Source organism: Equus przewalskii, chromosome 5 (genome assembly GCF_037783145.1).
Source record: "Equus przewalskii isolate Varuska chromosome 5, EquPr2, whole genome shotgun sequence".
NCBI lineage: Eukaryota > Metazoa > Chordata > Mammalia > Perissodactyla > Equidae > Equus > Equus przewalskii.
Genome location: NC_091835.1, coordinates 41,949,716 through 41,973,241, shown reverse-complemented (window position 1 = coordinate 41,973,241; position 23,526 = coordinate 41,949,716). Strand labels below are relative to the sequence as shown.

Here is a 23,526-nt window from a genome sequence, read left to right as displayed (position 1 = left end):
TTGGCTTTGGGACAATTGGTTTCCCATTGCAAAAATTAGGTTATATCCCACCCTATGCAAAAGTATAATTTAACATGGATTTTAAAAATTAAAATAGAACTACAAAAGCAATGAGAAAAAGATGGAATTTTAAAAAATAATATTAGGATGGGAAAAGTCTTCCTAAGTAAGATACAAAACCTAGAATGCATAAAGAAAATGGATTGATAAATTGATTATGCAAATTTTCCATTTCTAAATGTGAAAGATATTATAACAAAGTTAAAAAGTCAGAGGCAGATTTGGAGAAAATACTTGCCATATATATAAAATGGGAAAGATTACTACTCTCAATATATAAAAAGCTTTCTACATTGAATTTTACCCTCTAGATTTTTGTATTTTGCTGTATGTAAATTTTACCTAAAAAAATAAAAAGGACCGTAAACAAATATTAAATTCTGTTATAACCATCAGAAGGATTTAGTGTACTGATATCTGTAACTTACTTTGAAATGTACAAACGGTAGATTGATAAACAAATAAAGGGATAGATAGATGGAAACATATCTGATAAAGTAAATATAGCAAAACATTAATTATCAGTTCTAGAAGGTAGGTATATAGATGTTTACTATACAATTTCTTCAACTTTTCTGTATGCTTGAAAATTTTCATAATAAAATGTTGAGGAAAGGCCCCCTAAAATGAATAATACATATAACTCTTAAGAACAGTAAACAAAGCAAATTAACAGACAATTTGAAGTAAAGGAAAACAAACTGCCAAAAATAAAAGAGAATGTTCAATCTCACTTGGAATCAGCAAAAATTTGTAAAGCTTGACAACATCCAACAGAAATACACACACAGGGAAAAACATGTGTAAGGATATTTTCTGCTTTTTTCGTTTAACGTAGAAAAAGAAAGGAAAGGAAAAAAAGAAAAGAAACAACCCAAACATCCCTCTCTGGGGAAGTGGTTAGATATCAGCATACCCATGATACAGAACCCTATACAGATCAAAATAGAGTGAAGTCGTTCTGTATGTATGACATGAACGATTTCCAGGGTTTACTGGTTCATTGAGGAAATGAGCAGCACAGAATGAGTAGTATGAAATGACCATGGTGGGGGGTCAGAATTGGCCACCCCAAAATGTATCTCTTTGCCTGGATTATTTTCAAGAACGGAAGACTCTGACAGAAACTTTGACCTCCCCACAACTGCCTAAGAGAAATTTAAGATAACCACAGACAACTCTGGGTATTGGTAGACTTCAAGGGTCCTTGCTAAGCCCATTCTTATCAAAGTTCACTTTACCAAACATTTGCTTGTCCACGTCCATGTGAATTGCCCTCCTCCTCTTTAAAGTCCCAAACTATTACCCCCAAAACCCTGCCCTGTCTTTAGCTGAAGATGATATTTAAGCTGGCACCTCTGCCGTTCTGGTGAGTTACCCAGTTTTCCTGGGTTTCTGCCATGTATACATGTTATAAAGCTTTGTTGGATTTTCTCCTCTTATTCTGTTCCATGTCAATTTAATTCATAAGCCAGCCAGAAGGACCTAGAGTGGGTAGAGGAATTGTCTTCCTTCTCTACACCATTTACATAAAAAATAATAATGGAACTATGAGTGTACGCCAACACACAGACAAAAGGTCCCAAAGCATACATATTTGATCTGTGAATTCATTTTAGCAAACAGTAAAATTAGAGGGAGAGTAAAAGGGCATTTAAGATTCTAACCTGTAGACTTCAATATTATTTGAATTTTTTACAACAGGCATGTAATACTTCAGCAACGTTTTAAATTACCTAAATTGATCCAAGATGCGAATAATGCCTATTATCTAAATAGCCCTAAAACACCCTGTGAAAATTGCGAAATTCAGTCAAGAATCCACATGTTTTTCCTGCCTAACTTCAAAGGCCTGAAGTCTTGTAGACAAAACATCTGGGGATCTTTTACAGGATTTTTCCTGACTTTTCATCTGAATGTCTCAGCATTCACATCTATTAAGCCAAGTAGTCACAAGCCTGTAAATCATGTGAAAGTTCTTTCTTCTCCCAACTGCATCCCCCTAGGGCTTAACCCAACTCTGGATGTAGAGTCTGGTCCCAATAGAAGCCCTATTGAGGGAAAAGTGTCCTGAAACAGAATGGAATGTATTCGGAGCTAAATGCTAAAAATTAGATGGGTCAGGGAGGGAGGATTTTACAAAAACACTGCTAGCCAAAGGGAAGAGAGGCAAAGATAGGAAGAAAAAGCAGAAGGAAAGCTGAGGCACAGGGAGAAGAGTAAGGAAAGGGTTTTGATTTAAAGTTTGCAACACTCTGACCCATGAAAGAATGCAGAAGGAATTTCGCCACCTAGGCACGCACATATTCTTGCGAGTACAGCTCAGTTCAGGAAACCAGAAGAGGCAGACAGAAGAGTAAAATATGCCTTCAAAGTGAAGGTTCTAGATACGCAGACACGGAGAAAGGAACAGGAAGAGCTGAGTTGGGGTACAGTCTCTGAAAGATTGCCTGCCAGCAATGAACAGGTTCCCTGTCCATGGAGAGCCTAGGGACATTTTACAGATTTTTTTTTTTTTGGTTTAAGTATGCTTTCTTTTATTTGGTGAGGAAGATTGGCCCTGACTAACATCTGTTGCCAATCTTCGTCTTTTCTTTTTTTTCTCCCCAAAGCCCCAGCACATAGTTGTATATCCTAGTTGTAGGTCATTCTAGTTCTTCTATGTGGAATGTCGCCACAGCACGGTTCGATGAGCTGTGCATAGGTCCGCACCCAGGATCCAAAATCATTGAGCCCCAGGCCGCAGAAGGAGATTGTGCGAACTTAACCACTGGGCCACCAGCAAGCCCCTTACAGACATCCTTGTCATGAGTAGGGGAGCATTCAGCTTCTTGTGGCTTCTCTGGTGGGGATTGGATGGCTTGCATCCACAATCTGGCAAAAATACCTGTGTCGAGGTGAAGAGGTAATGTGGCCAAGACCAGAATGCCATTCGCAGGGCATGTTTCTCACTACCTCTGCTGAAGAAAAACTCACTCTGTGCTTAGGACGGAGTCATGGGAATCCTGTTCACATGTCCTCATTTTACACCTCAGTTCATTCAACACACATGCATTGGGTACCTAATTGGTACCAGACACTGTGCTTTTTTCTGGAAATGCAAAAACGAGTGGCATGACCCTCTTCCCAAGAATCTCACAGTCTGGTGGGTAAATATTTACAATACGATGGATGTTTGTGAAAGGTACAGCGACAGCACAAAGTCAACAGAGCTCAACTGCTGGGGAGAGGAAGAGACAGGCCCAGTGTCACAGAAGGTGAGCTCTGAGCTGTGCTTTAAAGATGAGTAGGAGCTCAAGAGAATGAGACGATAAGCCAAAGACTGGGAGAAAATATTTGCAAAAGACACATCTGATAAAGGATTGTCATCCAAAATATACAAAGAATGCTTAAAATTCAACAATAAGAAACAACCAGATTAAAAAGTGGCCAAAAGATCTGATCAGACACCTCACCAAAGAAAATACGCAGATGGAAACGAAGCATGTGAAAAGATGCTCAACATCATTTATCATTAAGGAATTGCACATTAAAATAACAATGAGATACAACTACACACCAATTAGAATGGCCAAATCCAGAACACTGACAACACCAAATGCTAGTGAGGACGTGAAATAACAGGAACTCTCATTCATTTACTGATGGGAATGCAAAATGGTACGGCCACTTTGAATGACATTTTGGCAGTTCATTACAAAACTAAATATACTGTTACCAAATGACCCAGCAATCATGTTCCTTGGTATTTACACAAAGCAGTTGGAAAGTGTGTCCACACAGAAACCTGCACACGGATGTTTATGGCTGCTTTATTTGTAACTGCCAGAACTTGGAAGCAACCAAGATGTCCTTCAGGAAGTGAGCAGACAAACAAACTGTGGTGCATCCAGACAATGGAATATTATTCAGTGCAGAAAGAAATGAGCTATCAGGCCGTGAAGAGACATGAAGGAAACTTAAGACATATTACGAAATGAAAGAAGCCAGTCTGAAAATGCTACATACTGTATGATTCAACTATATGACGTTCTGGCCAAAATTATGGTGACAGTCAAAAGATCAGTGGTTGCCAGGGGTTGACGGGTGGGAAGGATGAATAGGTGGAACACAGAGGATTTTTAGGGCAGTGAAACTGTACTGCATAATCCTACAATGGTGGATAAGTGTTATCATATCTTTGTCAAAACTCATAGAACGTGCAACACCAAGAATGAACCCTAAGGTGAACTATGGACTTTGGGTGGTGATGACATATCAATGTTGGTTCATCATCAATTGTAATAAATGGACCACTCGGGGGATACTGGGTGAGGCTGCGAGGGGGAGGTAGAAAGTATGAGGGAACTCTTTGGGCTTTCCATTCAATTTTGCTGTGAACCTAAAACTTCTCTATAAATTCAAGACTATTTAAAAGAGGGGGAAATAAAGAGTAGGAGGTGCAGCTCCAGCTACCATACACGTCAACACAGGCTCCCCCTGTAGGTAAGAGACAGGCAAAGTCACGCCCTCTGGACTACAAGTGAAGCACTCATGTGAATAAATACAGAGATATATTTTAAAATATCATAATCATATTTGATGAGTTCACCGGGGGACCGAGGTTGGGGAAAGTCAGATTATGAATGTGAACACTAAGCACCAAAAACGGTATGCTGTAAACTCCCAATACATGGAGGCTGTTATCCTTATTATCATCCTCCTCCACTTCATCATCACCATTATTAACAGCATTCCAGGAAGGGAGAGCAACATGTCTAAAGCACAGAGACAATAAAGCTGTTGAGAGTTCATAGAGCGTGTCGTGTCTCTGGAACACAGGAATTGAGGTAGGAGCAGTGAGGGGGCAGGCCAGGTCTTGCAGAACCATAATGACTCCCAAAGAACTTTGGTCTTTATCTGCAGGCAAACAGAGATAATCGTAAGCAAGAGAATACATGCAATCAGAATTGCATTTCTGAAAGATTGGGGATGGGAGCCAGCCTGGAAGCCGCTGCTGTTGTCCAAGAGAGGAATTACACTGTTCTGGACCAAGTAGCAGGGGCAATAGCGGTGAAATGGAGATGGAGCTGGTAGAATTGATAGACTTTAGTGACCGCTTAGATATTGGAGTTGAGGGAGAAGAAGAGAGAGAGGTCTAGGGTGGTATTTGGATTTGTGATTTTAGTAAACAAGAATGGTGGGCACATTAAGGGAAACCACAAGTTGGGCCAAGGCAGTGAGGTAAGGAGAGGAGAGCAAAGGGCGTGTGAGTTCTCTGTCTCTAAGCAGAGGATGGCCACAGGCGTCATGGCACCATCAATGATCAACATCGGCAGCATGATGAAGACTAAATACGGCCCTGCCACTCTGCTGAGCCTTCTGCCTACATTATCTCATTGAATCCTCCCAACAACCTTATGAAATAAATATTGTGCTATTCTTGTTTTACAGTCGAGGAAACTGAGGCTTACAAACTTGCCCAAGGTCACATAGTAAGTGGTGGCGCAGAGATCCAAACCTATTCTCTCTGACTGCAAAGCCCACGTTCTCTAAACCAACACACTCTATGGACTCATTGAATCGCCACCACCTCCAGCCCTTTCTCCTTTGTGTGACTTAGAAACATGTGACCTTATCCTCCTTGCAGAGGCAGTCCCCATCTGGATGCATAGCTTGGTGAGAGAGCCCACTCCTCTCAGCTGGGGACCCTGGGCAGGGTGCAGTCTGCACAACTGTACATGGTGTCCCCGGGTCCCACTATAAGGAGTCATGCTGCAGTTTGGCTAAATGACACTTCCCAGAGGAATGGTCCTTTTCTGCACGTGCTGCTCCCTCCTTTGCCTGGACAGTATGCCCTGGGAACTAAATGAGCCATCATGATGAGGTAGGGTTTTCATTAAAAAAAAAAAGTAGAACTAGGGGTGAAAACCGGACCAAGAGGAAATAAAAGATGGATGTACATTTGGTACATTTTTCATGAGAACCTTTGGGACTCTGAAATTTGCTTTCCTCAGCAATGTGGAGTAATAGCAATTGCTACAGTTAATTAATGGCTATGACTTTTAGCATAGCAGTTTCCAAATGCCAGTCCTTGGGCCAAGTAAGTCCCTGATGAAGTGTCGCTGCAAAGCGAAATGAGAAAAATAAGGGTAATGCAATACACTTGTGTCTGTGTAGGTATGATGCATATTACATAAATATGTACATATCAGTATAACTTTTCTAATTGCCGTTCTTGGGAAGAACTTTCCTTTATTCTGAGGCTATCTTCTCATCTTTAGAGTATTTTTTACATTCCAAGCAGCAACTCCAAAATTCTGGAACAACTATTGCATTTAGTAGATCTTATTTAATCATTTAACCAAATTCATTAAGCATCTACTCTTTGCCAGGCTCTAGGGGTGCCCCAGAGAATAAGATCAGCCAACTGCTGCTCTTACAGAGGTTACCTAGCAGGAAAGATGGGTACTGATGATGTCATAAGGAGCTCAAGGAACACTGTAGAGAGAAGCACAGGGTGATACAGGAGCATATGGCAGACAACCTCACCTTGCTGGGAGGATCTGGGAAGATTTCATTGAGAAAATGGCACTTAAGTCAAAACCTACAGGATGAGTAGGAATTTGCTGGATGAAGTGGCCCTAAGTGGCAGCAAAGAGTGAGGGAGGCTTGGGGAATAGAAGAAAGGTGGTAGCTACGTCACGGGAGCGCTTTACTGGTTTACATCTAGTCTCTGGCTAAATAGGAAAGTTCCCCCAGCACAGAGTAAGCGAGAATTAGACTCCTAGTCTGTGTCTCCAGAGGGTGCTCCTGACTCCTTGCAGCAAAGTCACCAGCTAACACGTGTCTGACTGTACACTACCAAGCACTTTTTGATAAATAGTAAGTGTCCAATGAGTAAGATTCTGTCACTAGCTGGCAAGGTTGGGCAAACAGATGACTTTGCTGACTGCTCTGTGCTTCGTTTTTCTCACGTCTAGAATAAGGGGCTTAGATTAAATAAGCTCCAAGGCCTCTTCTGGGGCAAACATCCCATAATGATAAATGTATAACAGCTACCATTTATTGAGCATTTAAAATTTGAAGCCACTGCGCTAGATTTTGTATCTGTATCATCAACAATGTCCATCACAGCCCCACAAGGGAGGTACTATTGCCACCATTTCTAGATGAGAAACCCTGAGACACAGAGCAGAAGTTCCAAGGTCACACACTAGTACGTAGCAGATCCAGGATTCAAACCCAGTTCTGTCTGATTCCAAAATCCACGTTCTCTCCATCAGTCTGTGCACACCACCATGAAGTCGCATGATGTTCTATGATTCAGTCATGGTGTTCCACTGGTATTCTTCAGCCTGCCACTCAGAGTGTCTTCTGTGCCAGTCTTCTCCTTGGCTCTAATCAGACTGGCCTCCTGGCTGGTCCACTATACTCATCCCCGTGCAGTACTCTGCTTATGCTGTTCATCCTTGATCTCCCCATCACCGCCTCCTTCTCCCACTAGAACGAAATCAAATAAGCAACTAGACAATGACCCAGAAACAAAACACACTGAGCATGGTCAGACAAGCACACGGGAGTATATATTTGAAGTTCCACTGGGCCTATGGAGCAGCCTTGGAATAGTAGAGGGAGGGACAAGATAAAGGTCTTGGTGGGCAGGTCAGCATCAAGGAGCTTCTGCAAGTGTGGCAACTGGAGCAAGTACAGTGGCACACCTGCAGTAGAAGACACAAAGATCCAGGCATGATGCTGGCCAAAAGTGGCCCAGGATATGGCAGTGGAATTCCTAGGACTGTGAAACTGGGTTGACAACTAAGCACTTCAGCCCTGACTAACAAGGCAAGAAACACCCCAAGAATAGAGCCCAAGATTGGAGCTTGGCCCCAAGGGACAAAGAAGGAGCCCAATTTATTGATGAAGGATGCCTTATATGAGCCAGCCTAACCAGAAAACATCCCAAATAGGAAGAGTTGTCCCAGGTGTTGGGACAATTTAAGTCTGATGTCTGGGACGGGGAACAAGTGAGATCATTACATTTATCTTGGCTACTTTGGTTCTAATCCTAGCCCTGATGCTTACTAGCTGGGTAACCTTGAACAAGTTGTTGGGAGGCAATTCTCCAGGGGTCTCTCACAAGTTTTCATGTCTTGTGAGAGAGGCACAGACTACCCTTTGTTCCAGATTTATCTTTTCAAGGACACTTGGATAATAAACAGCCTTGAAGATAGTTTCCCTTTGGAACAAAAATCAAGAAGGCTTACTGCCCATTATAAAAGACTTGGGTTCACTAAGCTCAGGATTCCTCTTCTGTAATGAAATCCACCTCATGTGCAGGTGTCATCTTGTCCACTTTGGATATTTACTCAACAAATTCTATTCTTTCCTTCCACCATCTCATCTCAGAGACATGGTATGGGGATCATAAAAAGGGCTTACTATAAATGCTAATGTGCTCCATTATAAATAATTATTATTAGCAATACAAACTCTACACCTTCTTCAAGACCCAGCTCATTTCTTTATCTCCATGATGACCTTTTCAAATACTCCACGACAGAGGTTAGTCACATACTTTACACATATCATCAAAAATTTTGATGCTTACTTCTTGAGTGTTATTTTTAGCTCCTGACTTGATGATTAGTGGTCGAGGGAAGGGATCAGATCTGCCTCCTCTGCTGGATCAGGCATCTACACTTAGCTTTATGGCAAAGATGCCCAGTCAACACTGGTAAATTGACTAAGTCTCATATGTCACCATTCTACATACCTATTACCAAGAGAAGCTCAAGAAAAGTCAATAGGAAAGAATGTTAATTGTTTCTAATCAGTTTTACTGTCTCCGTGATACAGGCTTTATAGTCTGGAGAAAGGGCAGCTTGGTAAAAGCTGTTTGTGGGATGGCAAGCCCATTGAACTTATCTGAAAGGCTGATTTAGCAGTTAATGTGTTCATAGGATATTTGCATCAAGTGTATTATTAAGCACAAACCTAAGTATTTATATATGCAAAGTAAACTGCAATAATTCATATAAGTTCTTTCCAGCAACTCAGCGTGTGGAACAGACCATCTGGCCACCTACAGGAAACAGTCAGGGTCAAACCTCAGAAGCCACATCTTTGCTCTGTTCCTGGGATCTCTGAACCACAAAACATGTCTTCTAGTCCTAAAAGATATTATAGTATTAAGTTCTGAGCTATTATGGTCAGCAAGCAATAACTTTTATGAGCCAAAGCAAAACTAAAGCAATAAGAGCCAAAATTAAGCTGATACTACAAACAGTTATTATATTAGTGCCATCATCATACACATTTGGAGTATCCAGGCAGTTTATTCCCTCCAAGGCACTTGTCCTGCAAGGTGGGTAGTGGTGCCTTGCTCATGGCCTCACGGTCTAACAGCTATGCACCATAGACACATGGTTAACTAAGAGCTGGGAACGCTCTCTCAGTGAGTTATACCAAAGATACTAAACTGTTTCTACAGAGCCCCAGCACAAATCCAAAACGCTACTGTCATTCAGTAACATAGTCCACAAAGTAATAAGAATCTGTCATTTCACAAACCTGCAAATGAGCATTTGCATTCTCAGAAAGTGCCTAAATGTGGAAATCTCTCTGTGTTAGAATCTGGCCACATTTCAGCACTTCATCTCCTGTGAGTAGAGAGAATAGAGGAGGGTACTGTGGGGGATCAGAATTTGCCACCCCAAAATGTGTCTCCTTGGCTTGATTATTTTTAAAAAAACAAAAGACTCTGAAAGAAACTTTGACCTTCTTCCTAACTGCCTAAAGGAATTTAAGACAGAAGGCCTGTTCCAGCAAGGTACTATAGTATAATATAAACTAGGTGTGATAGACAGGGAGGAACCTAACAAGGGCGATTTAATCAAAGTCCTCTCCATCTCTCATTATCTTTGCAATGCATGGTCAACATTTGTTTATCAAACATTTGCTTTTCTTTTTTTATGTAAATTTCCTTCTGCCCCTTTGAAGTCCCAAACCACTACACCCAACACCCTCCTTTGTCTTTAGCAAGAGATGGTATTTAAGGCAATGGCTTCAGCCATTTTGGCAAGTTATTCAGATTTCCTGGGTTTCTCCTATCTATACATGTTTTAAGCTTTGTTTTATTTTCTCCTGTTACTCCATCTAATGTCAACTTAATTCTGAGACCTGCCAGGAGGACCTAAAGGGTAAAGGAATAATTCTTCCTCCCTTACACACTACAGAGAGAATTTTCCGGTCCCCTTATCTCCTATGCTCTGTACTTATCATTCCCCATGTTCCTTACCTTGGATTTTCAAAAAAAAACAGGGCTCTAGGGTAACATTCAACCTGTGAAATTAAGTGAAATCATGAACATAATGTGTCTGGTGCATTATAAGTATTCACTGAATGTTAATTCACTTCTCTCTTTCCTTCTGCCTAAAGAAACTAGAAATTAAGGATAAGAAAGTGCCACCAAACCCAAGAGGGCAGTGACAGTGAGAGACTATAGTCCACTTCATCATATGCTGCCTCCATCCCAGCCAGCCACGTGTGGGACAGAGGCCAAGGGGGAAACCTAGGCATCTGTTACCACTAGAGATGGGAAAACGTATTCTTTAAAAACCTGAGTTGTGAAAAGATCCACTCAGATTGATAGATCCTAATCTTCCTGATAGGTTCAGGTTATCTCTAGGGAGATGACACATCCTATTGAGAGTGTTCACTCGGGCCGTCAAGAACTGGAATGTCGCCATCTCTTTCTTTCACCAAGGTATAAGGGATCTGCAATGCGATTGAATGCTAGTGAGCTAGACTGACAGCCAGCCTTGACCATTCATAGTTGTACACTTGTCACCCAGAGACATTCCTAAAACACTCTCCACGTCCAATACTTTGTTTCTAAGCTGCGTTTGCTTAGAGGAGCCAAGGCAGAACGATGCCAGATGGCCACACAGCAGAATCGGTCCAAGCCAGAAAAGTCCAGGATGGCGATCGGGTGCCAGGCGCAAAAGGAAAAATGCAAAAGGTGCTGTGCGCACGAAGGGAAGATCTGAGCATGCGCCAAATGCCGCTGCCCCAAGCAATGTCGTGGAGACCCTGTCCCTTCACGTCTCATAAGAACTGTGCTCACTTTCCCTTTGGGGAAAAATTATTTTAGAGCACAAGCTCTGCCTCCTCCATTCATTAATCAATGAATAAACTTTCTACTCTGCTATTCCAAACCCAAACCCAGTCTCGTTCTATTGGCGCCAGCGGCTCCGGGCAAAAGGACCCACTTGCAGGTCGCCGGCCCCTTAGGGCTCAGTAACACATTGACAACCTCCAAATCACCCTCTATGCGGTCACTCCCATGCAGGCAGCCAGGCCAACCATGCCACCGCCGCCCGGCTGGGACCAGAGCAGACCTCTGACACACCCTTGATTGATGAACACTTCAGAGTTAATTAAAAATCAGAAACAATGGGACTGATCTTCTCACAAACCAATATATTGTTGTTGTTTTTTATGCCTAAAAGGTGAAATTCTAAACTTGGGCAAGTCAAAATGCTCTCTCTATAAATTAAGTACAATTTTGCCTGACAGCAGATAGCAGATAATGTCAAGTATAAATAGCTTTGAGAGCTTAAGATGAAAAGCCCAGTTCTCTTCGCTGTTTGTGATGTTATTTTGCAGAAATCCTCGGTTCCTGCCTTCCTCTTTTTTCCTGTGTCTTCCTCTTCCTCCATCAGAGGAAAGAGAGCTGGAGCGAGTGCTCAGGGCCGGCGTCTCTGGTTTGCCAGGGGGGAAGGAAAGACGAAAACGAGACTCTGAGTTCAGCTCTGAATTTAAGTCACCGAAGTTTAAAGATGACTTGGAAGAAATTAACCTCTTAAAACCAAAACTTCAGATAAGGAGCAATTTTGTGACTGGAAGTATGAGAGCGACTTGTGGTACCTGCCACACAAATGTTGATGTTTTAATGAGTGTTTTTGCTTCTTTTATTCAAGGGCCCTGGAATGCTTTAGGATGAAAGGCCCCAGGAGCCTGAAAGGGATTAATGACAGGCTTTGGGTGTGATTATCCTCCCACTGAGCCACCTGCAATCTAGAGGGCAGAGGTGAGTTTTCAGCCTGAGGCACTCAGGTGACCTGCAGTTTTTGCTGCTTCAGAAAACCTCCCCAGGAATGACCAACAGCACCAAGAAAAGAGGAGGGCAGGGAGACCAATAACACTCAGAACAAGCGTAGCATGGGGGAGACTGACCACGTTGCCAGATGGTGTTCTCAGTACCTTTCACTTCATCCTGACAACAGTATGATTTTCCATGTTCCAGACGAGGACACGGAGGCACACGGAGGTTAAGTAACTTGCTCAAATTTAAACATCTTAGAAGTGGTACAAGACAGGATTTCAATCCAAGCAGGCTGATTTTGGAAAAGAAGCACATGACAGAAAGAGAGACAAAGCTATTTAATCCTGTCCATTTCATAAGACTTGACCAACTCTTGACCAAGGCGGGAATAGAGCCCCCAGACTCCCGAGCTCGTTCCTCCATCAGTACCCCTGGTCTTGTCATTGATGAATGCCAGTCCTCTCCACTGTGCCCAAGAAAGCATGCGAAAGGAAGCTCAGGAAAATCAGGGGATCTGCTGGGCATCTGTTCCTCGAGTCTGTCTAAGAAGCTGCTGTGTCAGGTCAGATTGAAAGATCTAACAGCTAGAGGCTGAAGGAGGACTGCATTTAGCTCGGGGTGTAAACTTGCAAATACAGACAAAGTGGAGCTCATTTACAGGAGCAACAGGATGGTGAAAGATCAGGAGACTCCAGCAAATAGGGAATTGTGAAGGGACTAGAGATAGACTGGAAAAGAAAAGACTCAGAAGACACAAGAGCTAAATTCAAAGATCTGATCTGTTTTCATGGGAAGAAGGATGAGGCCCTGCCTGGTGACCCCAGGGGCAAGAATTTTCACAAAGGCAAAGAAGCTAATTTCAGCTAATGCTCAGAGTGGTCCAAAGACTCCTGGACTGCCTAGGCTGAGTAAAGGTATCTAAGCACCAACTAGAAGACCAACAGCATCCTTGTTAGTAAGACATCCTTTCACTTCTAAAAGAATCCTGGTTTGGATCTAAATTACTGGTCACTAGATAGAGGGAACACAGCCCCTCAGCTCCTTGGATAACTTGTGTAGGTTTCAAAGCATCTCCAAGCATGTAATTTTCAAATTTGCATATAAAAGACTTTTTGAGATAATAATCCTGTTAATGCCTTGTCAGTAAAAGGATTATACTTTTTATCTACTTTTACATCATTTCAAATGTGGTAATTGAACATATTCCTTCCCAAGCTTGCTCCATGTTGCTCTATCTGTGAGCTCCAACCAGCAGAGGAAAGAAGCCAAGGAATGTTGTTCTCAATGGAAAAGGCAGGAGAGCTCTGTTTGACTTGGAATTCCAGGGCCTGTGACAGGCAGGGTGGAGAGGGACTGAGCTCTGTGAGCAGGGTGTTCTTCGGGGCCTAGGGAACTTGGTGAAAGAATCGAGTTCAAAACAAATGAGAGGGAAGGCAGAAGGAGCAAGTGAGGACCAGGCCTGGAGCCTCTGTGTGCTGGCGGAAAACAGGCTCAGGGATGCTGCTGTCCTTTCCTTTTCCAGCTTCTTGTTGTTGTTGTTACTTTGTTTTGCTTTGTGCTTTTTTTTTTTTTTTTTTTTTTGTAAGAAAATGTATCACAAGCCTAGGGTTAAATAGTAATTTTTAATTACAGTTTATAGGGAGGGAGGAATTAAGAGAAAAAGCAAACCAAAAAAACCGAGAGAGAGCCTCTTAGGAGACCACAGTCAAAGAAAGTCATACAGGAAGATGAAATAACTAGATCCTCATGCAGTCTCTGGTGCCAGACAATGCCGCCTCAATCAGAGGGCCAGGCTCTCTAAAGTTTCCTCCTAGTTTATGAAGCTGCGATTCTAGCAAAGAGGAACTTGGGTCCATGCAGTGTGACAGAACAGGGGCCGCTCGGCTGGGAGTCGCCTTGTCCCCTGCTTGGATTTGGGACCGTAACTTAATCACCTCCCCTCTTGGAGCCTCAGGGTCCACATGAAACCTTTAGGACAGATGTTCCCAAGGTCCTTTCTAACTGTGAAGTTCAGTGATTGGGGGATTAAAGTCTAAAGGAGCTTGAAATTGCCCTGGAAATGCCTTCCTCCAGGTGAAGTAATGAAATGGGGAGAATGGCAGGAAGGGAATTTGCCCATGAACGTCTTGAAGTGTTTGTGAAAAGGAACAGAGCTGATGAGAAATGTAAGCAAGGAAGCCCCCAGACTTTTCCAGGGGATCAGTTACCTCTGTCCCACTCCATATCTTGTGATTACCAATGAGGGGGGCAAAAGCAGCCTCAGACGGCCCCTGTGTTCTGGAAATTGCCTCAAAAAATGACATGATGGGGCGCCGGCCTGGTGGCATAGCCGTTAGGTTCATGCACTCTGCTTCAGTGGCCCAGGGTTTGCAAGTTCTGATCCTGGGTGCAGACCTACACACTACTTATCAAGCCATGCTGTGGCAGGCTTCCCATATATAAAGTAGAGGAAGATGGGCATGGATGTTAGCTCAGGGCCAATCTTCCTCAGCAAAAAGATTAGAATTGATGGTGGATGTTAGCTGAGGGCCAATCTTCCTCAAAAAAAAAAAAAATGATGCAATGGGGGCCGGCGCCATGGCATAGTGGTTAAGTTCAGTGCACTCTTCTTCATCAGCCCAGGTTCTCGGGTTCAGATGCCCAGTGCAGACCTATACCACTTGTCAACCATGCTGTGGTGGTGACCCACATATAAAGTGGAAGAAGATTGGTGCAGATCTTAGCTCAGGGCTAATCTTCCTCAAGCAAAAAAAATAGGAAAGATTGGCAACAGATGTTAGCTCAGGATGAATCTTCCTCACCAAAAAAAAAAAAAATGATGGGTGGTAATGGTGACAACTGGTAGTGTCCCTTCTCCTGAAGGACCGAAGGAGGCACAGATAGGAGACCTACATGTCATCAGCTGATTTTGTCATTAGCCGGGTCAGGCTTCAAGCTCCATGGACCAGGTGTACAAGAGGGTTACCCAACACCACGAGTTCTGTAGACGGGGAAATCTGGCAAAACATGGAATGGACAGGGGAGGTGTCCAGGTAGAAATATTCATAGAAGACCCTGAAAGCACCAGGAAGCCAAAATAGTTGGGGACTGGTTATCTTCCCCCAGGGAAATTCTGTTCTGGGGTCCCCAACAGCACCACAAACACTGCCAGTTGCCACCTAAATGCCTGCCAGGAGCCATAGGGGATCTGGCAAAACAGTGACTGGTCAGTGCAAACACAGAAGTGTAGAGTGAGAGGGCCACATTCATGCACATCTCCTCTTGCTTCCGAAGAGCAGGTTTGAGTCTGTGTTGCTTTGGAACGATTGACAGCACAGTCTGTGAGCTGCAGCCCTAGGGCCACGGAGGGGGCATGTCCCCGAAAGTGCTCTGTACAGCAATCCTTCCTGGAAGCCAGCAAAGTACATGATGCTCTGAAGGTAACTGATTCCTATCTCTGGGCAAGAAACCTTCAATAAAGACCCACGCCCTTAGGAGAGTGACATTGTGACGGGACTTGTGTGTACTGAAGCCTGTGTATCCGGCTCTCCAACGGCCTCGCTTTTATGTACGCTGTCTCAGCGGATGCTTATGACAAGCCCGGGAAGTAAACAGAAATGATACTATCACGTCCATTTTAAAAATAAGAAAACTGAGACTCAAAGTGACCTAAGGACAGATTCCAGCTCCCAGGGCTGGCGAGTGTCAGAGCATAGACTTTGGTGTCTAACCGAATGAAAGCCAGTACTTCAAAGAAGAAAGAAAGGAGGTCTAACCAATCCTCTTTGATTTGCTTCAGAATCTGTTTTCACTCCTCCCACTGCAGATAGAATGCCCAGGGAGAGAAGAGCATGCTCTCCTTCGTGAGAGGCTCCAAATCCCCAGCAAATCCCTCACCTCTCCCCTGCTCCCACCCCACGCTCGCGCAACCCCACTCCCCGGGCTCACACTGGTGGAAAAGTTAATAACAACTCCCGCTGCACCCAGGCACCAATTAGTCCTGCAAGTATTGCACACCCACGCAGTCCTCGCAAGCCCTGCAGGGCTTTATGGCCACAGAGAAAATGCTGTCTTTATTCTCAGGGAATTTACAGTCTTCAGAGGAATTAGGAGAAGATGCGTATCAGGTTACACATGGCATCACATGCTCCACAAGATGCCAGGATTAATAGGAGTCCATGAAATCTAAATATAGGTGGACAACGTCTCGGCCAGGGGAAAATCGTTAGGGTTTGGTCATACCTCTATTTCTAAAGCTAATTGCTTGAACAAGTATATTTGTCTTGCTCGCTGCCATTAGGAAATAAAAAAACGCATTTGCATATTTTCAAAGGCAGGCTTAGATTTTGTGAGCCTTGCATTTACTATGACTACAAGTAATATACTGCACAATTCCTTTTAACCTTTTTAATTCCTTCTCTGTCAATTATGACTATTAATAATAATAAGTTCTATTAATGAGATGTTTACTCTGTGCCCGGCACTATAAAATACTCTATATTTATTATCTCATTTAATTCCCTCAAGGACCCTGTGAAGTAGCTGTCATTATCTCCGCTGTTCAGATAAGGAAACTGAGAACTAGAGAGATTTTGAATAAACTGGCTCAAAGTCATGTAGCTTATAAGTAGAAAAAGTAGATTTGACCCAAGGCCTGTCTAAATCTAAAACTCTTAAGAAGCTGACATTTCCTCATTTTAGCTTTATGACATCCTTATGAAGGAAGTAGGAAAGGGTTTATGAAACCTTTTAAAGATGAGGAAACAGATTATTCACTGTTTCAATGACTTACCTGAGAGTTTCGGCACCAACCCTGCCACTCCATTCTCCTTACAATCCATCCCCTCATCTTCCTACAGTAGCAGCAACTCCTTACATCAAGAGGGAAGGCCAGAATATTACAACCAGTCTTGAGGCTGAAGTGTAAGCAGAAGTGCCATCCACGCATTTTTGAACCATTCTTTGCTACACGGTTAGTATCACATCCAAATGTTAGAAATAGTACGCTTTACCCAGCAGAGCAGGCAGATGGCTTGGAATCTTCAAAGTCAAGCTGGAAATGACCCACGTTTGAGAAAACTCCTGCCCTGGAACTCTCTCAAGCCACATGATGCCAGAGATGGATGGAACCTTGAGCAGACTCCCATGAGCACTGATCCACTTAACACTGGCAGTTATGTTGGAATCAATGATGACTCAGCAGGCTCCAAACCCCACTGGAATTCCTCTCCACCAGCCCTGTCCACTCTCAGTTTGCCTCCATGGAGATTCACCGTCTCTGAACTTCTGCCATATTTGTTAATCATCCTAGCAAGGTCAGCGAAACGTGTGTCCAGGCCACGGTACTCCTGCTTGCACAGAACTCCCCAGAGAACTGCGGTCCTGCTGTAACTTATCAGAAAGTCACATGTCACAAGCTATATAGTCACATCCTCAGGTTCCTCGTGGGTAAAACAGTATTAATAAATCCACCTAACTGCATTATAGGGATTAAATGAGGCAATGAACAAAAAGCCCATAGCACAGTACCTTGTAAGTAGGTCAATGAATATTAGCTAGCCAATATTATGTTATACATTACATTATATTATAAATAATAATATAATACTATTTATTATTATTATTACTACTGATGAGGAACTTAAGTACGTTGAATTTAATTAAGGAGAGTATGACTAATCAGTATGCAATTGGATTTTTTTTAACTCTGAATTGGATCATTTCTCAGCCAAGCAGTGACTTAAGAAAGAAAAAGACGAGAGGTGGAATTATTCATACAGTCAGTTTGCATCATGTTGCGCCTGTGATGTCTGAATGGATGGGGGAAAGAAGGCAAGGTTGGGAGCCACCTACCTTTGTGTGTTAGAGAAAGGAAGGCTTGCATGAAGAGGTTGTATTTTTCAGACCTTTGCTCCTTTACTCACAGAATCCCTACATAGCCAGTTCTTCCATGTCAAAAATTAAAAGCAATAAGGCTCAGAGAGAACATGCCTTCCTGAAAGTGTGTGTATGAGCTGAGGGTGAGGATGTGAGTTGAAGCAATTTCCATTTCTATCACTGTATTAGTTTCCTAAGGCTGCTGTAACAAATTAACACAAACTTGATGGCTTAAAATAGCAGAAATTTACACTCTCGGATTTCTAGAGGCTCAAGTCTGCAAGCTGTTTCATTGGCCCAAATCAAGGTGTTAGCAGGGCTGCACTCCCTCTGGAGGCTCAGGAGCGAATACTTCCTTGCCTCTTCCAACTTCTGGTGGCTGCCAGCATTCCTTGGCTTGTGGCCACATCACTCCAGTCTGTGCCTCCATGGCCACATTGTCTTCTCCTCTTCTCTGTGTGTCAAATCTCGCTCTGCCTCCCTCCGATAAGGATGCACGTGGCTGCATTTAGGGCCCACCCTGATGATCCAGGATAATCTCCACAACCCAAAGCCCTTAATTTCATCATATCTGCAAAGTCGTTTTTTGGCATATAAGGTGACATTCACAGGTTCCTGAGATTAGGACGTGGATATCTTTGGGGGTTGGGGGTGCATTTTGAGCCTACCACAACCATTTTTTCTGCTAAACTCTGCACCCAGTTCTGTTTATTATACAACTTCCACCAGACCCAGAAGGGGAGATCTTGGAGATGCTGCTGAGACGGCTACTCTCCTTGACTTTCAAGAGGTTTTTCTCCAGAGCACCACCCAAAAGCTTCAGACACCAGAACAATCTGCGCTCATTCGATCCATTTCGAGTCAGTAAATGAGAACTGAGCAAGCACCTGTGTTTCAGACACCGCAGGAATTTCAGAGATGAGGAAAGTAGACCTTTTGCCCCCGGGAATGAACCAGGTGCAACCAGTGGACACAGTGGTCCCACTTTGTGAACAATAACAGAACAAACGAGAGATCAATTGTAATGAAGACCAGAAGCCACAATGGGACAAAAGCCCTGGTCCCAAAAAGATCTAACGCCAGCTCCAGACATATCCACATCTACTCTCAAAACATAGTCAGGGACTGTTTAGGGGTCTCTAGACACTTTTAAAATTTTGGGGGAGGGATGTCAGAAATAATTTAAAATTCATGGAAAAATTGCAAGAATAAGAATAATACAAAGAATAGCCATCTACCCTTTTCCCAAATTTACCTATTGTTACAATTTTACCTCATTTGCTTTATCATTTGCACTCTCTCATTCTCTCTCTCATAGATAAACTTTTCTAAAGCTTCTGATAATAAATTCCTTAAATACTTTATTGTGTATTTTTTAAGATTAAGGATATTTTCTTACGTAACCATAATGCAGTTATCAACTTTACTAAATTTAGCATTGATGCAATACTTTTACCTAATCAAGCGTCAGGTTTCCAATTCTGTCAATTGACTCAGTAAAGTCCTTTCTTTTTATTTTCATTCCTTCTCCAGCACAGAATCCAGACTAGGATCTGATATTGCATGTAGTTGTCTTGTCTCGTTAATTTCCTTAATCTGGAATATTTCCCTAGCTTCTCCTTGCCTTTTGTGACATTGACATTTTCGAAGAATACAGTCCAACTTTTTTTTAATATAAAGTGACCATTTTGGATTTGCTCAGTGTTTTCTTGTGTTTAGATTCAGGTTACACAGTCTCCACCTGAACACCACACAAGCGACGCTATGCCCTGCTCAGGGTTTCACATCTAGTGACACACAATGTCCATCTGCCCTTCATTGGTCATGCCAATTTTAACCGCCTGGTCAAAGCGTCATCTGATTTCTTTACTGTACAGTTACTTTTCCCCTTGTAATTAATAGGCAATCTATGGGAAGACACTTTAAGACCATCAGAATAGTCTGCGTCTCATCAAAAGTTTTCCCTATATGCAGTGTCATTCATGATTGCAATGATTGTGTAAACCTGTCTTTACTATAATAGTTGCAAAATGATGATTTCCCAACTCCAGCGTGCCTTCCCCATTTCCTAGTCCACTCCTTGCTTTGTGCAGTAAACAAGAGCCTTCCTTTCTCCCTTGTTTGTTTGTTTACTCTATCTGCCTATGTGTTTATCAATATGAGCTCATTAATTCCTGTTTTCTCCAATGGTTTATCATTCAATGCTGTACTAACCAGCAGAAATCCCTTCCATGTGGTTCATGTATCCTTGTAAAATGCCCCTCATCATATTTTTTTCAAGCATTTCTTTACTTTCTGGCATAATGTTCCAAGTTCATCTTGTACCTACCTTGTCCCAGTTCTGGAATTGGCCATTTCTTTGAGGAGCTCTTAGTATTACAGGACAAGATTTGAGCGCTAGGTGCTCATTGCTACTGGGGAGTCTTTGCTTCTAGGCCCTTTCAGTAGACAAAGCTAGAAAAAATATACATGTATTTATACATATACAGATAAATTTAATACACACCTACATAGTATACATATACATACACACAAATATATATACATGGGCACAAATGTATATATATGTATACATATTGTGCATATATATATATATATATATATATATACACACACACATACACACATATATGAAGTCATGAGTTCACACTGATGCCTCTAATTCCAATCCACCCCCATAGAGTCCCTTCTTGCCTTCCCCCATTCCACATTCTGATGTCCCTTTCCCATATGGGAATTCTAGCTCCCAACAGCATTAACACATTTGCATTTGCCCAGTGTCACAATGCATCTAAAATAGTTCCAATACTGCATGGCACATCACCACAAGATGAATAAGGTCTATATACTAAAAAGAGCTCAGGAGTTGGGTGCAATTCTCCCTCACTCAACCTCACCCAAGACAGAAGGTAAATGGTCAAACGCTATGTTCATGAGTTCCTTGAATTTGCTCTTTCTTTTGCTTTTTCCCCTTCAGTGTAGTTGTAGTATTTATCTGAAAAACAATTAGGTTCATTTGTTTCAATTTGTTTTCAGTTTAAGGTTTTTCTTTCCCTTCCCATCTTGTTTTAATTTTACTTTCAAATACGTACAACCTTAATGTGCTTCCAAAAGTCAAAACTATACAAAAAATATTATTCTCAGACAAGCGTCACTCCCTCCTGAATCACTGCCATCCTCTTCCTCTAGTAAGGAATCAGCCTCATTGTATTCTGGTTTGTCTTTCCTGTGTTTCTTTCGGTAACAATAAGCAGATATATGTATGTTTTATTTCCCCTTCTTTCTTACACCAAAAATAGCATACTATATACCCTCTTTAGCACTTTCCATTTTTTTCAGTTAATATTTCCTGAAAATCATTTCACGTCAGTTCATAGAAATCTCCCTCGTTTTGTCTTTTCGGGGTTTTTTTACACAGTTGCACAGTACTCCATTGTGTGTATGTACCATATTTTATTCACCTACTTTCCTGTGCTTGGAGATTCAGGTAGTTTGCAATATTTTACAATTACAAATAGTGCCGCAATGAATACCTTTGTGCATACGTATCCTGATATTGACAGAGGCGCATCTTCAGGGTAAATTCCTAGAATTAGGATTTCTGCGGTCAAGGGATAAAAGCGTACGTAGCTTTGTTAAATCCTGCCAAATTCTCCTCCGTAGGGCTGGGACATGTTGAAGTCCCACCAGCAATGAATGGAAGTGGCTGTTTCCCCGTAGCCTCATCAACAGAGGATAATCGTCAAGCTTTTGAATTTTGCCAATCTGACGGATAAGAAATGATACCTCATTGTAGGTTTAATTTGCATTACTTTTACTATAAGTGAAGTTGAACAGCTTTTCACATATTTAGGGCCACTTACATGTCTGTTTTTGTAACTTACCTTTTCCTGAATTTTGCCCTTTTTTCTATAGCAATTTTGGTCGTTTTTCGCTGTTAATTTTTAACAATTTCTTTGTACATTAGGGACATTGGCCTTTTATGTGTTATATGCATTACAAATACTTTCTCCCAGTTTGTGACTTGTTTTCTATTCTGTTTATGGTGATTTTTGCCATGAAGAAGTCTTGTTTTTTTTTAATGTAGTCAAATTTATCAGCCTCTTCTTATCTAGTATCTAGATCTTTAGTCATAGTTAAAAACTTTTACTTACGCCCAGGTTGTAGAGGAATTCACCCTTGCTTTCTTCCTGTACTTGTATAATTTCATTTTTTACCTTTAGATATCTAGTCCATTTGAAGCTTATTCTGGTATATGGTATTAAAAAATGCATATAATTTATATTTTTCTAAATGGCTATCCAGTTTGTCCCAATGCCATTTGTTAAAAAGATCATCTTTGCCCCATTGACTATAGATCTCACTTTTGTCATGTCCTGGATGTCTATATGTAGCTGTGTTTATTTCTGGATCATCTCTTCTATTTCATTGGTCTGTTTGTCTAGTCACGCACCAATATCACACAGTTTTAATTACACAGGCTTTGCAGCATGTTTCAATATCTGTTAGGGCTAGCCCCCCCACCCCAGAACTCTTTTTATCCAGTGTTTTCCTAGTTAGTCTTGCACATTTGTTTTCCCATATAAACTTTAATATCAACTTGTCTTGCTCTTTCAAAATACTCATTGGTATTTGTATTAGGATTATACTAAATTTATAAATTAACTTAAGGAGAACTGACACCTTGATCAAGTTGAGACGATCTGAGAACAAGGCACATTCTTCCTTTTAACTTATTGATACTTTTAGATCTGATGCTCTTTCTTAGACATTTACTTGGTATTTTAGCTTATTAAATAAAATAATACATATTTATTAAGCAGCTATGATGCCCTCAGCACTATATTAAGCACAATAAAAGTAAAGAAATAGGTTCTGTCCTCAAGCAGCTTAGAATTCATGAGAGAAACAGGCTCATACCTTAAAGCAAAGCCAGCAGTTCAGGATCCCATGTAAAGAAGCTCCCCATTGTAAGCCAGACCATACACGCTACCCAAGTTCAGAGGAAAGGGAGAGAAATGAGGGCTAGAATAACAAGGGAAGACTTTGGGTTGAATTGAGACTGAAATCATGTGCCCTGAAGCTTGTGTGGGAATTAGATGGGGTGGCAAGGAAGAGGAAGGAGTCCCAGTGAGGGGCACCCAGGTAAAAGCTCAGAGATGGACAGAGCGTGACATCTCTCCCTGGGCAGAAAGCCCCCAGCCAGGCTCTTAGCTGGAATACTGGGGAAGACGCCATCCTTCTCTTCAAGTCTAAGTTATGTCTCACTGTCAATAGCACCCAAATCCTCATTATGTACATGATAAAACTACGGGAGTAAACATCTACTAGGTTTCCAGTTAGTAGTCCTTTAGAATAGTAATTTCCACACATCATTACCTTTTCTGGGAATGGTCTAGAGCTGTGTTATCCAATACTGTAGCTACCAAACATGGATGGCTACTGAGCCCTTATAATGTGGCTAGCGCAACCAAGGAAGTAAATTTCTAATTTTATTTCATTCTAAATTTTTAAAATAGAAG

General features: G+C 41.9%; 1 long non-coding RNA gene across 1 annotated transcript in view; it reads right to left on the bottom strand.

Moving 5' to 3' along the window:
- The window catches only part of LOC103552744 (uncharacterized), a 30,677-nt gene that overhangs the window by 4,346 nt on the left and 2,805 nt on the right, over nt 1-23,526 (bottom strand). Inside the window, exons 2-5 of the long non-coding RNA XR_545309.2 lie at nt 21,538-21,769; nt 20,902-20,999; nt 20,334-20,458; nt 16,920-17,518 (exon numbers count right to left, since the gene is read on the bottom strand). This is a non-coding gene — a long non-coding RNA (uncharacterized lncRNA). The remainder of the gene's footprint in view (nt 1-16,919; nt 17,519-20,333; nt 20,459-20,901; nt 21,000-21,537; nt 21,770-23,526) is intronic.